Source organism: Myotis nattereri, assembly GCF_964212035.1.
Source record: "Myotis nattereri genome assembly, chromosome: 8".
Taxonomy (NCBI): Eukaryota; Metazoa; Chordata; class Mammalia; order Chiroptera; family Vespertilionidae; genus Myotis; species Myotis nattereri.
Genome location: NC_138083.1, coordinates 59,018,664 through 59,033,026, shown reverse-complemented (window position 1 = coordinate 59,033,026; position 14,363 = coordinate 59,018,664). Strand labels below are relative to the sequence as shown.

Sequence of the window (14,363 nt, the reverse complement as noted above, 5' to 3'; positions counted from 1 at the left end):
TTAATCATGGCTACCCAACCTCACAAGGTGAGAGGGATTTTCATCTCCATTATATGTAGTCTCATGGGCCCACCATCCCGTATGTGGTCCATCATTGATTAAAATGTCTTGTGGCCCATGACTGTATATAGTTCCGTGGCAGTAGATATATTTACATTGTTGTGCAGCTATCATCACTATCATCTCCAGAACTTTGTCATCATCTCAAACTGAAACTCAATTTCCATTAAAAACTAACTCCCCATCCCCCTTTTCCCCAGCTCCTGAGAACCTCTATTTTATTTTCTCTATGATTAGCCTTGTACTGGGAACCTCATATAAGTGGAATCATGTGATGTTTGTCATTTTGTGTCTGACTTATTTTACTTAGTATAATATCTTCTAGGTTTATCCATGTTATAGCATACATCAGAATTTTATAAGGTTGAATAATCCTATATAATAAAAACCTAATATGCTAGGCATCTGGTCGACCATTCGGCCGTTCAACCAATCAAAGCATAATATGCTAATGATATGCTAAGGCTGCTCAACCGCTCACTATGACGTGCACTGACCATCAGGGGGCAGACACTCCAACCGGTAGTTTGGCTTGCTGCTGGGGTGCCGCTAATCAGGACTGAGTGAGACAGGCTGGACATACTCTGGAGCCCTCCCTTAGTGCCTCCCTGGCTGGCCAACCTCCCGTGTCTCTCCCTGGCCCAAATCGTGCACCAGTGGGGTCCCTTGGCCTGGCCTGCACCCTCTCACAATCCAGGACTCCTCAGGGTATGTCAGAGAGCCAGTTTCGGGCCAATCCTGTAGGCCAAGCAAAGGGACCCCATTGGTACATGAATTTTATGCACCGGGCCTCTAGTATTTAATAGTTTGTGTACCACATTTTGTTTATTCAATGATCTGCCTGTGGACATTTTGGTCATTTTCACCTTTTGGCTTTTGTAAGGCCATTGTGAACATCTATAATAATAAAAGTGTAATATGCTACTTAGACTGGATGTCCTTCTGGATGACCTTCCAGATGAAGCTGTGGCAGCAGGGGGCCGAGGCAGAGGTGGCAGTGGTGGGGGCTGAGCCCCTTACACAAATTTTGTGCATCGGACCTCAAATAGGTATATAAATACATGTTAGAGTCTCTGCGTTCAGTTCTTTGGGTTATATATCAGAAGTGAAATTGCTATATTACATGGTAATTCTTATTTAGTTTTTCAAGAACTATCACTCTGTACCATTTTATTTTAATATTTTATTTCTAGCTTTGAGAAATAATTGACATGAAACATTGTATAAATTTAAGGTGTACAATGTATTGATTTGATACTTATGTATTGAAAAATGATTACTGTCATAGTCTTAGCTAACACCTACATCATGTCACATAATTACCATTTTTTTTATGGTAAGAACATTTAAAACCTACTCTCTTGGCAACTGTGAGTATATAATACAGTATATTAACTATAATAACCACACTCTACATTATATGCCCAGAACTTATTTATATTCCATTGGTGTTTTTCAGCCATGAGAAAGAAGGTAATTCTGCCATTTGCAACAACTTGGATGGTCCTTGAGGGCATTATGGGAAGTGAAATAAACAGAAAAAGACAAATACTGTATATATTAACTACATATGGAATCTAAAAAGCAAAATTCATACAGAGTACATTGGTTTATATACATGTATATATTTATATATGTGTGTGTGCATGTGTGTGTGTGTAGATATCTCTCTATATAAAAGCCTAACATGCAAATCGTCCCCATGGGAGTTCAACCGGGAGGCCGATCACTCTCTATGATGTGTGCTGCCCACCAGGGGGCAGCGCGAAATGAAGGAAAGCCCCAGCCAGCAGCTGGAAGGCCCTGAACAACTCTGATTGCCAGCCAGGCCTAGGGACCCTACCCGTTCATGAATTTCATGCACTAGGCCTCTAGTATAGATAGATATAGATAGATATAGATATAGATATAGATATAGATATAGATATAGATATAGGTAGATAGATATATATATAGATAGATAGGTATGACATCTTTATCCATTCATCCATTAATGGTCACCTAGGTTGTTTTTAAATCTTGGGTATTATAAATAATGCTGTCATGAACATGGGAGTGCAGATATCTCTTCATGATCTTTTTTTTTTTCCTTCCTGTGGATATATACCCACAAGTGGGGTTATGGATCATTATGGAAATTTTATGTTTAATTTTTTTAGGAATCTCCACATTATTTTCCATAGTGACTGCACCAATTTACTTTCCCACCAAGAGTACACAAGGGTTCTCTTTTCCCCATATCCTCACCAACACTTTTCTCTTGTCTTTTGATGATTGCTATTCTAACAAATACAAGGTGATGTCACTTTGTGGTTTTGATTTTCAATTCCCTAATTATTAGTGATGTTGATCATCTCTTCATGTGCTAATTGGCCATTTATATATATTCTTAGAGAACTGTCTTAAGTTATTTTCCCATTTTTAATTATTTGTTTTTGTCATTGTTGAATTGTAGGCATTCTTTCTCTGTTCTAGATATTAATCCTTTATCAGATACATGATTTGAAATCGTTTCTCAATAGTGGTTTTGAGTGTGTTTTATTTCACAGTTTTCATGGTTGTTACTCTGAATATTGCAATATACTTATGTGACTTATTACAGTCAACTAGTACCAACATTTTACCACCTTAATCTATGGAAACCTTACTTCTACTTAGGTCTCTTATCTCCCACATTTTTAGATGTCATTGTCTTGAATATCAGATTGCCTTTTTTTCAGTCAATAATATGATTTATGGAATTCATGAGTAAAAAGATTGCACATACCTATATTTCTGCTCTTATCTTTGTTTATTCTTTCCTTATGCTCCACTTTATTTTATTTTATTTTGGCTTAAAAGAGCCTTCTATAACCAATTTTTAAAGTTAGGTTTGCTAGTGACAAACTCTTTTATATTCCCTTTCTATAAGGAAGTCATTATTTCATCTTTATTTCTGAAGGGTAATTTTGCAGAAAATTGAATTTATAGTTGACATTTTTTTCCTTTTTTCCCTTTCATTATTTGAAAAACATTATGCCACTTTCTTCTCACCTCCATGGTTCCAAATGGCCAATCTACTATTATTCAAATTAATGTTCTATAAAAACACTTGGTATGTATTCCTTTGGGTTTATTCTGTTGGGATTTCCTCAGATCCTTGAATTTGTACATATGAGTATTTTACCAAATTTTGGAAGTGTTCAGTCACTATTTCTTTGAATATTCTTCTGGGCCCATTATCTATCTCCTCTCCTTCTGCTAGTTCAGTGACATAAATGTTGGGTGTTTTGCTACTGTCCTGTCGGATCCTAGAGTTCCTGTTTATTTAAAAAATATTTTATCTATACTCTGTTGTTCATATTAGGTGAATAAGTTGATCTGTCCACAGTCCTTTCTACTCTTCTTTTGAGCCCATCTTCCAATTTATTTCCTTTTATTATTATTTCCGTTATTGTATTTTTCAATTCTATAATTTCCATTTGCTTATTTTTTATAAGTTGCATTTATTTGGTGAAATTTTCTATATTTCCATGTGTTCTAGAAGAATATGTAATTGATTGCTTAAACAGTTATTTGATCGCTGTTTAAAATCCATGTCAGTTAATTCAACCATCTGACTCATCTTCATCTTGACATCAGTTAATTGTCCTTTCTCCTGTGAGTTGTGATTTTTTTTTTTTGTATGATCGGTAGTTTTTTATTATATCCTGGATATTTTCTCTGTAAAGTTAGACAAAGGAGACTTTGGATCCTATTTAAGTGTTTTATAGTCGCAGGTGGTCACTGTTTTAAGTTTGAGATGCAGGTCCTCCCCTACATTTTTGGGCCATGGTTCCAATGACAGTTTATCTTCCAATGTGTTTCCCTTGTGATTCTGGTCTGCCGGCTTTAGTGGTGTTGCTGCGGTTTATTACTAGTCCGAGCTGCACTGCCTGAGGGAGCTGAATCAGCTTTTGATGGTCATGCCTCTGGACGCCTCTCACTTAGGAAGGAGGGTCACAAGTGTGCAGGACAGAGAGGCTCTCTGGGCTGGGCCACGTCTCAGGTGGTGGAGTTTAATAAAGGCAACCTGGTGTAACAAAATTTGAAAAAAAAAGATGTAAAAATGGGAAAGAGATGTACAGAAATATGCCAAAGACAAAAATGTGTCTTTCATAGCCTTTTCTACAGATGACCCTACACGTTCCCCATCCATGTTGGAAATAAAGGCAATAGAAAGAGGCTCCCTGTTTTCCTGTACTTCTTTTGCCTCTGGAATAGACTTTCTCACCGAAATACCGTAAAAATGAGCTTTGTGCCCTCTTTTGTAACAGACATTTTACTGTGATGGCACTGGCCAGGGAAGCAAGTGCACAATTTATTTCTACTGAATCTTCTGCCCAATGTGAACCATGAGGGAACCAAAGAAATTGTTGCAGCAAATTGCACTTTGGGAGCACTCCGCAGGTCGCAGCGAACCTTGCCACCTGAAACATGTTTCCCTCCCTGGGTCTTCGAAAGGCACAGTGAGGAATGTAGACATGAACAAGACAAGGTGGCTCAACTACAGTTGCTAACCATTTAGATGTTTCTCCACCTGTTGCCATTCAAGGTATTTTCTGAATGTGAATTCTTGTATCTTTATTCCTCAAAAAGTAGTGAATAAGTGATCCACAATAGATGAAATTACACTTCTGAATAGTGGGTATATGTATATTAGAGGATGCATCTTCAATGGTTCAGCACTTTTATACAAGCTTATAAGTGTAGTGGTTATGAATTTATAACAATAAGTTACATTTGACTTTTCATATTTTTCTATTGTTGGGCTTTAGTCAAGATGTTTTAGTGTTGTCCCTGAGAGGTACGTCTTCAGGGAATATGAAGTCGACCATATCTGTCCAATGTACTTATTAGGTGGGTGAGTCAGACTAAAGAATTTTCTATGTTGGAAGACACTAAAGCATAGTTTATAGTCTGCTCAAAACATAACATATTTTTAAAACCCTGATTATTGCAGGTAATGGTGTTATTGACATTGCAAAATTTTGTAATTAGAGAATAGATTTAGTACAGTGCTTTAAACTTATTTTCCATTATGTTTTCCATTATGAAATTGCTTTAAGGTGGCTGTTTCTATTTAGACTAAAAACAAATGCAGCCAGCCGTTGTGACCAAGAGCTCAATTTTGTCACTTTATTATCATAATTATTGGCAAGAAGAAGAGATTGTATATTGATTTAGAGGCAAATTTACATTTTTATTATTGTTATTCCTCTGATCCTAAACAAGTTGACACAAAATAAAGTATGCATAATTTTTAAAAATGTTAAATAGATCAATTTCAGAACATTGAACTGGGGCTTTGGGATTTCAGGTTATTCACTTAATTATAGCTGTAATTCTCAGCACCTATGGAGAATTAATTTTAATGGTCATGAAGTAAAAGATAAGTTTTAAATGCTGTAGAATTTGCTTAATGTAGTTTAATTTGAGGGGAAAATATTTTTCTGTAATCTACGTGACTCATACTTTATCCTTAAGCTTCTTGAGAGCAAGAACCTTATCTTCCCCATCTTTCTGTTAGTGCCACAAAACCAACAGCCACCCCTATTTATGTATAATGACTGGGCTTTAATTTTATGTGCAATATAGTAGGTATAGTAATAACTCTTATGTCCATTAGATGTTATAACTTTTGATTATCCACATTTCAGGCCAATATGTCTTCAACACTTTTTGTCAGTGACTAAACTCAAAGTAATTAAATTCATATAATATTTTATCATTTAAAAGTTTAGTATATTTTACCATTACAATACCAGGATGTGAAGTTCCAGGAAGGAATTTGTTTTCTACCCTAACGCCAGAACCTGAAACAGTGTTCTAGCACATAGTAGCCATTCAATATTTGTTGAATGTATCAATACATTTTTTTAAACACTGTGGAAAAAATAGTCAGCATAGGCTGCCTTTGTGGTACAGTATGAAGACCCCCAGATTTAGTATAAAGAAATCTAAATTAGTGTCCCCTCTGCTACTAATTTGCTGTGTGGTATCAGGCATGCCACCTAACCTCTCTGTGTCTTTCTTATCTATGAAATGAAGAAAATAGATTTGATGAGTGATAAATTCCAGCCCATGTTTAAAAGTGCATAAGTCACTGATTCATGATTAGTAGTATTCATTTGGGAAGCAGCCAACTGGAAATAAAGTTACAGTTTGTGGCCATGACACCAGTGTTGCCAACTGGCACGTCAGGGCTTGGAACTAAGACTTTCGTCTCTGGCTACTAAAAATTTGGCTCTAACAATTAAACTAATTACCAACTTCATTCTTTTAAGGCTTTTCTAAACTTTGGCATGGCAAGTTGATTTTTAAGAATAAAGAAAGCTAAATCTGATGCAGAAGAGAAAGATGTAGAATAATGATAAAAATAACTAGAATTAAATCCTGGCTCCAAAATTTTCTGAGAGCTTGGCCAAGTAATTTAATCTCTCCATGGCTCAATTTTAGCATCTGTAAATAAGGATAATGATGATATCTAAATAAAGTGATTTATTTAAAGTTCCTGGGATATGAGAAGCTTTGACAGCCTTACAGCCAGGCTAATGTAAAGTAATTAGATGAGTGAAAAAATTGTTCATGAAAATAAATCTGTGTATTTGGCCTGAGGCACTGAAAGGTGAAACAGTGTGTGAGCACATGGCTGAGTATGTCTGTATTGTGGCACCTCCACCTCCCAGCATTAATAATTTAGGCTGTTTCTTAACATCTCTACATCTAGGTCTTTTCAGCTGTAAAATGGTGATAATAATAGCAATCAATGTAATGTGCATAGAACAATGCCTGGCATATTGTAAGCCCTCAATAAATGGAGCTATTCTTATTATGTTCTGTTAAGTTTTTCCACACGGGTAATTAAAAGAGATGTGGAAAGACTATAAGTCCACTGAATAAAGAAAAAACAATGGGAATTCAGCAGGCCAAATAGATAATAGTCTAGTGCAGTGGTCGGCAAAGTGTGGCTTGGCAAACCACGGCTCGCATGCCACATGCGTCTCTTTGGCCCCTTGAGTGTGGTTCTTCCACAAAATACCTACTTCTGTGCATGGGCCACGAAGTTTCAATTGCACTGTACTTGTGCACCTGCATGTGGTATTTTGTGGAAGAGCCACACTCAAGGGGCCAAAGAGCCGCATGTGGCTCGCGAGCCACGTTTGCCAATCACGGGTCTAGTGGATTGTTGTTGTGTTTTGTGGGTTTTTTTTTTTTAACTATTTGCAAGCATATTAAACTTTGAGATTTCAGGGGGAAAAACACTCTGTAAATGCAGGGTATTGAGAGATCCCACTTCAGTCATTGACAATAAATAACCAATTTAATATAAAATTATACAATATCCAATTTTAAAATCTTGGGTGATGCACCCTACCCTTTTTATTTTCTTAATCCTCACCTGAGAATATGTTTTTATTGATTTTTTAGAGAAAGAGAGAGAGACATCAATGTGAGAAAGAAACATCAATTGGTTGCCTCCTGCATGCACCCTGGCCAGGATCGAACCTGCAACCTGGATATGTGCCCTGACCAGAAAGCGAACCCATAACCTTTTGGTGTACGGAACGACACTCTAAGGAACCGAGCCACCTGGCCAGGGAGAGCCTTCCTTTTAACTGAGAAACCTGCCCAAGGAAAAGATCGTTTAGTCTTCTGCCACATGGGTTAAAAGATGCTGCTGAGCAATGCGCTAAAAGTTGTAAATAGATTATTATTCTTTTGCTGGCACAGCTATGCCATCACAATGAGTCGTTGCACACCTGCCTTTCACCGGGAGCCCCAAAGCATCGGGTCTGTGGAGAAGGAGTCTGTGTTTGGGGCAGCCCCTTACAATTTCAGCACAGAGAGTTCTTTAGCCAAACTGAAGCTGCAAAGCTGTCACAGTTGGGCTGAGATATAAAGGAGAGGATGGAAAAGGAAGAACACGGGTCACATAAGCAAAGGCAGTTAAATGGAGGCTAAGCTCCCAACTAGCACTACACATTTTAAGGTGCTTTGTTTTTAGTGAGCCTTAAAGAGACATGAAATAAACATATATTGCATGATGGTGAAGCCTTTTTCAGTTGATTGGAAAAATTCCTGGTTATATCTGAGCACACATTACCTCATTTTTAAAAAATCATGTGCAGTTGTTCAAAAATAGGTACAGCCCATTCTTCCAACAGGATTAGAGTAGAAGGAACTTCTTAGCAGAAAATAATGGAAAGTTTCCTCCCTTAAAATTATTTGTTACACAGTAAGTTTGTTTACACTTTAGCAAGTAAGTGCTTCTTTAAAATATAAATATCTCTCAAAAGTGTAAGGTATCTCCTTTATTCACACTTTAAAAGTAAATTGTTGCCCTAGCCAGTTTGGCTCAGTGGATAGAGCGTCGGCCTGTGGATTGAAGAATCCCAGGTTTGATTCCGGCCAAGGGCACATGCCCGGGTTGCGGGCTCGATCCCCAGTCGGGGGCGTGCAGGAGGCAGCCAATCAATGATTCTCTCTCATCATTGATGTTTCTATCTCTCTCTCCCTCTTCCTTCCTCTCTGAAATCAATAAAGAAATATATTTTTTTAAAAGTTTAAAAAAAAAAAAGTAAATTGTTTTTATTGCTGACTTTTCTCTTTCCCAACTGAGGATTTGACCTTGAAGGCAGTGGAGTCTGAAATGGAAAATTTAAATTAAATTATTAATTTAAATTAAATTAGAAACAGAAGGACTTCTGAGGTCGGTTGGTTCGATAAAGGAGCTTTGGTCAGATGTGCAAGAGCTGTTTGGGAAGGAAGGAGAAGACGTTTGGACATGTGAGGAGAACAGTCTAGTTGGCAGTTATATTAGGATGTTCAGTTCATTTCCTATATCCTACATCCAATGCTTAAACTATAAGTTAATGCTTGAAGCACTTGCTAGAGTGTGTGCCAGTTCATTGCAACAGGGTGACTGTTAATGTCCCATAACTAGCAGGGCCCAGGGCATAATGAAAATGCAGGTCACTTGTTTCAAAGGCAGGGCAGAAGGTTGGTTAAATGTTCTAAAATACAAGACTGTTTCTTTCTTCTGCCATTTCTCTCTCAACTTATCATAATGTTTACATTTACTATTTAAGGTAGTTCTAAGGAAAGAAAAAACAAAAGTTTAAATGATTAGCATGAGTTTTACTATTCATCTTTATATTGTACATTGTAAATGAAAGAATATTTAAGTTATTTGCAAAATCACCAAAATTACGCAATTTATATTTAATACTAGTAGATCATGCATATGTATACCCTTCTTACCAGACCAGTGGAAACACTGCATAAAACTTTACTGTTTTATTTCACTTCTCGATATGGGTACATTCTACTAACTCTCTCTCTCATTGGCTCACTGATGAGTAGGGAAGGGTTGAACAAAAGGAACTATGGATTGCACTTTCTCTCTTTCTCTTTGCCATCATTTTCAGCAAAACTGGGCTAATACAAGTGAAAAAAATTAAAGAAATAAAAGATATATAAGTGTAGGAACAGAAAAAAGTTTCCTTCTTCCCTCCTAGGTTCTTTGGCTGGTCTAATAATTAATTCGACATAAGTTAACAGAAGAAAAAAATGTAATTTCTTATGTATGGGAGTCCCATAAAAAAACTAGACTCGAGTGACCAAAGCAGGAAGCATTTATACCTTTTAGACAAAGAAACAGTAAATTTGAGACAAACTAACAAGACAAAGGTGTTTGGTGAAGAAGTAACAAGATTTGCTTATGCAGCCTCTTGGCCCTAAATTTCCTCTCTCTGGTGATGAGAATAGTTTATGCTGGTGCACGGAGGGTACCTTTCCCATGGGGCATTCATCTTACTAGTATGCTTTCAGGGAGACAAAGGAGGGTCAGAGTGTGCTTCTTACACAAGCTGCTTCTCGAGTACTTTTATTAGTAATTCAAAATAATCAATATACCAAAGTGGTGTATTTTGGGGTGGCATATTCGACTCCCCTTTATAGAGCCCCTTGGTCATCTGTATTTCTTAGCACCATTACCTTCTTGTGAAGTTCAAAGCAAATTCTGGTTGGAACAGACAACATGGCCCCTGGGGACTGTCAGCTTCCCCACTTACTTAGTCATGGACATAAATACTCTACCTCATTCTCATAATGAATCTCACCGAGCTCCCAGAGATCCTGGGTCCACCAGAATTCACCATCATGCACACTTATATGCAGATGAGATAGCAAGAGGTGGCTGAGGACATGCATGATGTGTAGATACCACCTGCTCACCCACATGTGCCACTATCCTGTTGGTCTCAATCCACCAACACTGTTTAAAGATAAATATTAAAGCACAGGCCCATTCTCAGCATGAGGCTTCGTGCAACTGCCCAGGTTGCATACCCATGCATCCAGCTTTGCCTTGATGTTTCTTATACACAAATAAGGGATCAATTAGCTAAGTGGTTTGCAGAGGAAGTGGAAATGGGCTAGTCTTGGGCTAGTCTTCTTTTTTATGTGATCTGACACTGTCTCAGACATATGGAAAATCACAAAATAAATGAAGACCTTGTTCTGAAATTCATTCTCCAGAATCTGCAGGTGTAGAAGGACCAGGAAGCAGATAATTTAACTTTGTCTTCAAACAATCATTACCTTATGGGCTATAAAATTTGAATAAAAATTTTAGGATAAAACATTATATTTTAAATGATGCTACTTATTCAGTAAAAGAGGTAATTGAGTGGAAAACTTGAGAGAGATTATTTGAGATGGAAGATAGCTATACTACGAGTTAGAAGGCCTAGGTTAGTTCTGGCTAAAATCCCAGGAAATAAGGATTTTGACATTCTAATCTCAATTCTGTCACCAAGGGGCAAGTACCTTGGGCAAGTCAATCCCCTGGTCTGATTGGCCATCCTAATTTTGAGATGATAGGGCCAATTTCCTCATCTTTATAATGAGGAGCCTAGGCAAGAATCAGTAAGTTTCCCAACCTATTGATCAGGAGAATGAACTGGGGAGCATTTTCAAAATGCAGATTGCCCTGACTGTACCCATAAATACTCTCATTTAATAGCTCTTGTGTGAAGTTCCATAATTCGTATTTTCAGCAGCCATCCAGGCAGTTATGATTATCATCCATTTTGGGAACCACTAGCTAGATGACATTTAAGATACCACCCAGTGTTTAAGATACTTCTTTATATTACTTATCTAACTTAGGAAATACTCCAATTGTAATAAAATTGATTTTTTTCGTTTTGGTAATCATTACCTGAGGATATGCTTTCCACTGATTTTTAGAGAGAGTGGAGGGGAGGGGAGGGGGAGAGAGAGAGACAGCGATGTGAGAGAGACATATCCATTGGCTGCCTCCCACATACATCCCTACTGGGGCCGGGGATCAAACCTGCAACCTAGGCACATGCCCTTGACTTGGAATTGAACCCAATACCCTTCTGTGATAGGGCTGACACTCTATCCACTTAGCCACACTGGCCAGGGCTAAAATTGATTTATTATTATATATCTTGGGATCTGGGATTCTTTTCCAGAACTTGCATATTCTTTCCATTTTGTTTATATAGTCAATAAAGAACAATGTCTAGCACAAAATATATTCTCAGTAAATACTTATGAAGAAATAAATGTCAGTTCTGTATGTTTAACAATAATCAATTTTCCATTATCTTCTTGAGTTACCAATTCCCCATATTTGTAGGGGGAAAATTCCTTTCAGATTTTGTCTGGTTTAGTGGTATAATGAGAATATTTAAGGTAATAATTATATTTAAACCATGAAAATCATACTTATACCTGATAGCTTTTGATAATGCAATCTCATTTTTATCCTTTGTAACCTGAATAAATGAGACATAAGTGAAAATATAATATCCCCAGCATGTTTAAGTGTTATGAAAGTACATACCATTGTTATTATTGTTCTTGCAGTTTATCACCCACAGCATTGTAATACTTAACCTGTCAACTGTGCCAGTCTCAAATATTGCTCAAAGAAGTTCTGCAGAGAATTGTATAAGCCCTCAACTTTTTGAATGTTTGGTATTCTCTTTAGAAACAAATACAATGTATGAGTTTCTAAAGGGATTGAACTTCAAAGCAGAAATTCTGGGATGTCCTCCTGCCTTTGTTATTAGCACAGTAAGATCGAGCTAGCCCTGTCACCTGGTCTGGCCTCTGATTCCTCTTCTGTAAGAGAATTTCTACATTCATTCAGGCACTTGCATTCTTTTTTTTAAGATATATTTTTATAGATTTCAGAGAGGAAGGAAGAGGGAGAGATAGACACATCAGTGATGAGAGAGAATCATTGATTGGCTACCTCCTGCACGCCCCCTACTGGGGATCAAGCCCATGACCATGGCATGTGTCCTAGACTGGAATCGAACCCAGGACCCTTCAGTCTGCAGGCCGACACTCTATCCACTGAATCAAACCAGCTAGAGCCAGGCGCTGTCATTCTTAACTTAGGTTAAAAAAATTACTCAAACCTTTCAATATTCTCAATTCTGAATATCATTACATCTCCACTTAATACTTAGGTTTACTATTTTCTTATTCTTTTCTGACAATATTTTAATATGCTAGGTAGGGCCACAAAAGTATATTGCTTAAAGGAAAAGAGAAGCAGAACTCTGTTAATTCCGTCCCTTTCCACACCAGATCATTTTTGTGTGTGACAATGTCCTTTTCTCTGTGACCTTTTCGAAAGAATAGTCACAGTTCACATAAAACAAGTGATGTGCGGACACGTACCTCTGCATATGTTTGGGCCCAAGCAGAAGTCCCATTTTAGCGCTTTCTTGAGAAGGCATCATTCATCATGAGGGGAGTGGTGTGGCGTAGGCAGCGGCAAGCCCCTAGTGGTACACTTGGGAAGGTTATGCCATGTTTGTTGTCTTCCTGTGGCGTCAGATGAACTTCTCTGAAAAGAATAGTATTTTTTACCTCCTTTTTTAGTCACAGCTGCTGTGTTGAAGTGTTGCTACAACAATGCACAGGAAGTAAATACAGTCGTGTGTGTAATATGTCTTATAAAATCAGTGATTGATGTGTGCATGTTATTGCTTTTTAAAGAGGATATAATTGTGAATAGTAGAAAAGTAGATTGTAGCATATCAAACCTATTTATTTCAGTGACATTTTTATGATTGATTTTATTTTCTGAAAAGCATAAAAGTACAAAGTGCTTTCATCATGCAAGACCAGAGCCATGTAACTTTTCTGGGAGACCCCCTCCTCACATCATTGAATTGGAGCCTGCCAGAGGAGTTCTTATGAGATCTTCTTAAGTATCTTTTTGTTTCAGGATAGTTATTGCATCTAATTATTGCATTTTGTTGTTTCAGAACAGTCGCGCATCACATGCCCCGAGGGATAACGGGCTAAAAAAACTGCAAAGTTTGGATCTGTTCCTGTCTTACAAGCCAGAAAAATGGAGAATTGATATTCAAAGGTAAACTGTCTTTTTTTCCTTTATTTATCACATCCCTACAGCTTTCTCTTCAACCATCCTACAGGAAACAATTTCTTTTTTTTGATAACATGGTATATTTGAATATAAATATTGATGGATTGTAATTCCAGACACATTAACAGGCAACTGGACTTAGAGACTGTGATTTTTGACTCCCTAGTTGGCTGTATGGATTCTGAATGAGATGTGTTGTACATGTTTCCCCTGCATTCTTATTGTTAATCTGCAATGGCAGATCAGGCAAATGCCATTGGCATGACTGTGGACCAAACTGTTGTACTTTAGGTTAAGCATGGAATTATGAAAAGGGGTGGCACAGTATCAGCTTTTATTTTTTTCTTAGAGTGTTGTACAAATGTTAATCAGCCCAGACACGCTCAATGTGATCTACGTGTGCTAAGAAAGGCAGGGGAAGCACAGAAGCCACACTATGACCTTCACTCCTTCTATTTTATTATGTAGCTTTGGAAAAGATTAGAAGAAGGGTCTTAATGAAGTATGAATCAGGAATACTACGCGTGTGGAGTCAGCTACAGGGGATTGATATTGCTGAGTGCTTCAGTAAACTAGCATCTTTGTTTAGGTTGCTTGTCTGAGAGAATGACATGGGTAGTTTTTTGGGGAGCTGATCCCATGGATCAAGATTTGAGAGCAGAGAATGAATTGGGAAGAAAAGACCAAAATAAGGATGGGTGAACCTGCCCACCACTGTGGACCAGGGGAACTTGATTATTCTGGGACTCCTAAGACAATAGAGCTACCTTCCAGAATTTCTGCCTGAAGGATGTGCAGCAAGTTTATCCACTGACCTTTCCCCTTGGTTGTCAATTGCTCC

General features: G+C 37.6%; 1 protein-coding gene across 1 annotated transcript in view; it reads left to right on the top strand.

Annotated features, from left to right (window-relative positions):
- Positions 1 to 14,363, top strand: part of DLGAP1 (DLG associated protein 1) — a gene marked incomplete at its 5' end in the record, with an annotated part of 616,937 nt that overhangs the window by 203,308 nt on the left and 399,266 nt on the right. The window contains one exon of the mRNA XM_081097398.1: positions 13,401 to 13,507. The remainder of the gene's footprint in view (positions 1 to 13,400; positions 13,508 to 14,363) is intronic.